The following is a 4,002-nucleotide window of genomic DNA, read 5'->3' as shown; positions in this document are numbered from 1 at the left end:
GTGCTTGTGCGGAGCGAGAGGGAAGAGTCACCACTCGGGAGTAGACCGGAGCGAAGACACTTGAGGGGAAGAAGGAGGATTCCGAAGTGATTGATTTATCGGAGCTTACACAGTCCTCACTACCTAGGTCATCCAATCAATTGGTGCATCCAATCACCAACATTCTGCACTCGTCCAATCATCCTACTCGTCTAATCAACGTACCGTAATTATCGCGGGATCGTGTTGGACCGGTTTGGTTACCGGTTTATGGGTACTTACCGCCTGGAACCGGTACCCCTCAATACGCCCCCTCAATGCGAACACGCGCTGACTCCGAGCGCCGCCGTAAGGTCCTTGTGACGTGGCCTCGGAAGCGTCTTCGTCATGATGTCCGCCAGCATCACAGAGGTCTTGCAGTACTTCAGCTTGACCTCACCGCGCTTGACCTCATCACGAATGTGATGGTACTTGATGTTGATGTGCTTGGCCCGACCATGGTTCACTGGGTTCTTGGTCATCTTGATGCATGACTGGTTGTCTTCGAGGATCTTGAGCTCTGGTCCCGATTCCCCTGCTGCCGTCAAATCTCGCAAAGTAGGCGGTGAACCCACTTGGCTTGTTGAATAGCTAAACTTAGCGCGATGTATTTTGCCTCGCTTGTTGACAGCGACACACTTGACTGCTTTTTGCTCCCCCAGCTCACGGGTGCGCTCATGAAAAGAAACGTGTAGCCCGAAGTTGATTTGCGATCGGAGTGGTCACCAGCCCAGTCTGCGTCAGAGTACCCGCGGAAATCCACTTTGTCACCAGGCTTGAAGCAGATTCCATGCGACTTAGTTCCTTGCAGATAGCGAAAGATGCTCTTTACAGCAGCCCAGTGCTCGACTTGTGGGTTCTCCATGAAGCAAGAAACGTATCCCACGGCAAAGGCAATGTCCGGTCGTGTCGCGGTCATCAAGTGCATGAGTGCACCTACATCCTCGCGGAACGGAGCGTTCACCTTGGTCGATGCACTGCTTGGGACTAGTCGAGAGCTCAAATCCGCTGGACTCACCACCGCCTTGCACTCATCCATACCAAAACGCGTAAGGATGTCGTCGACATATCAGCGCTGGCACATCGTCACGCTCCCATCAGCGTTGTACACCAATTCGATTCCCAGTACGAACGCACACTTGCCACTGTCGGTCATCTCGAAGCGCTTCTTGAGATCGCTCTTGGTGGTTGCAATGAGCTCGGCCGAGCTACCAGTCACCAAAACGTCGTCTACGTAGACCAGCAGAAGCACACAGTGACCATCCACAATCTTGATGTAGAGACACGGGTCGTATGCTGAAACTTGAAAGCCGATGGAGCACACGTAGTCGTCGAAGGTCTCGTTCCACACGCGCGATGCTTGCTTGAGACCGTAGATCGCCTTCACCAGCTCCAGGCAGTCGAAGTCATCATCAAGCTCGACACCTTCTGGCACCATGCAGAACATTACCTCTTTCATTATGCCATACAGGAATGATGTTACCACGTCCAGCTGGTCCAGGGGCCAGCCGAGGTACACGACCAAAGCAATGATCATGCGCAGCGTCACATACTTCACCACGGGCGAAAACGTTTCGGTGTAGTCAATGCCATACTTCTGCTTGAAGCCTTTCGCTACAAGGCGCGCCTTGTACTTCTCGATTGAACCATCCGCTTTGCGTTTGGTCTTGAACACCCACTTCGTACCGATGGCCCGTTGACCGTTCGGTAACTTGGCAGCTCGGAACACACCGCGAAGTCGCATCGACTTAAGTTCGGCACGGATGGCCTTGCGCCAATGCACTTGATCAGGCCCGTTTGCCGCTTCTTGGAACGTTGCCGGTTCAGCTAAATCACCAGCTTGCACTGCGTTGGTACATGCTCGCCAAAATACAGGCGGAGTAGCGTCATCGTCGTCTTGATCCTCGACGTCTTTGTCGTCTTCATCAGACACATCACAGTCATTTCGCACAGCTGATCGGCGCTTTGTTTGACGCTCAAACGAGGTTTCTCGAGCACTAGCTTCCTCCAAACCGGCAGCGTGCTGTGCAGCGCGCGATCTCGTAGTCATGCCGTGAACGTTACTTGTGCGGGACTGGCGTTTCCCCGCCTGCTTGAATTCGTTGGGAGTCGAGGTCGAGATCAGAATCTGCGTCGTCGTCGCTTGGACTAGACGTTGAAAACCCAAAGTTTAATTCGTCGAAATTGACATCGCGACTAATCACCACCTGCCCCGCCTCGATGTCATAAACTCGATACGCCTTTGACACTTCTTCATAACCCATGAGCAACCCTTCTCGAGCCTTGGGGTCCCCCTTGAGTCTCTTTTCCCTCGGAGTTAAGACGTACGTCCGACAACCAAACACACGCATGTGCTTCACACTTGGCTTGGACTTGTGCACGATCTCATAGGGAGTCTTGCTTTCGATCTTGGGTGACGGTAGACGGTTCTTAGCGTAGATAGCGGCCAACGCCGCTTCGCCCCAGAAACACTTCTCCAACTTGGCATGATGCAACATGCTGCGACCAATCGTGACGATAGTCCTGATAGCTCGTTCTGCAGTGCCGTTCGTCTGGTGCGCGTACGGAGCCGTGGTCTGCTGTTCGATGCCTCGATCTTCGTAGAACACCTTGAGTGAGTTTGTCGCGAGCTCACGAGCTCCGTCATGGCGTACGAACTCGACCCGCTTGCCGAATTGCGTCTGTACCTTCGCGATATAGCTCTTGAGGCATTCTTCAGCGTCCGACTTGGCTCGTAAGCAGAAACCCTTCATGCATCCACTGGCTTCATCAACGATGAGCAGCAAGTACTTGCTCCCATCCAACGATTCTTCTTCCATGGGGCCGCAGATGTCGAAATGAAGCAACTCGGACGTGTCGTAACTGCGTTTGTCGCGGTTACTGGGGAACGGCTTCTGGACCCTTTCCCTTGCTGACACCCGCGACAGACACTTTGCTCACTTGACTTCAAAGGTGCCTTGGCATCCTTGATCATGCCGCTGTTGACCATCTTGCGTAACACGTCGATAGGAGCATGGCCCATGCGCGCGTGCAAGTCAATGCTCGACTTCGAAGTCACTGCGTTTATCGAGCATAGTGGTGTGCGCAGCCAGAAAAGACCGTCTACGAGATCTGCTGTAGCCACCACTTCCTTCGAATCCTTGTACGCAACGTGCATGGTTTCACCGTCGAACACCACTTGAATTTGCCGCTTTTGTTGATTTGTGGCTCTGGTAGCAAGTTCTTCTTCATCTTTGGCACGTAGAGCGCGTTGTTGATCTCGATCTCGCGCACATCGCCGTTGGGCAGAACCACGCGCTCGATGATGGTCCCCACACCCTTGATTGCAACGCTAGTGCCATCAGCGACCTTCAGCTCGCCTTCCTCTCGTTCGTTCAGCATGACGAGCTTAATCTTTTCATTGCAGATATGGTGTGTCGCACCGCTGTCGACTGCCCACAGCCCGGACATACTCTTGCCCGTCAAAACTCCACATTCCAACGAAACCGCAAATGCCACGCGCGATCATAGCCGTGGTCGTAGTCGTCGTTTCGCAACTGGACATTGTTGGCCACGCGTCCACGACTGTTGCCGCCGGCCTCCTCGATTCTCATCCTTCTGCTTGGTCCAGCACTTCTCAATCACGTGTCCCAATTTTCCACAGTAAGTACACTGGCGAGACTCCCGCTCGGTACTGAACGCCTTCGCCGCGTCTTCAGTCTTCACCGCAGATGTCTTCTCGCCTTGTCGCTTGATATGCTCGTTCGTGAGCACCTTCACAACGTCTTGCGTCTTCAGCTCAGCAGTACTCATCTCCAGGTGTAGCACGACGCTCTCGTAGCTCTTGGGGAGACTGCGCAACAAGCAGATCGCAACGTCCTCGTCCTCCATCTTAGCGCCGATGCTACTAAGCTTGGCGCTGATGTTGAGAACTTCATTGCAGTGATGCAATACATTCGCGCCTTCAGACATTTCCATGCTGAAGAGCTGTCGCTTCAAGTAAAT

This window comes from Phytophthora infestans, genomic scaffold (genome assembly GCF_000142945.1).
Source record: "Phytophthora infestans T30-4 supercont1.228 genomic scaffold, whole genome shotgun sequence".
Lineage (NCBI taxonomy): Eukaryota > Oomycota > Peronosporomycetes > Peronosporales > Peronosporaceae > Phytophthora > Phytophthora infestans.
This window is presented reverse-complemented; position numbering follows the sequence as displayed.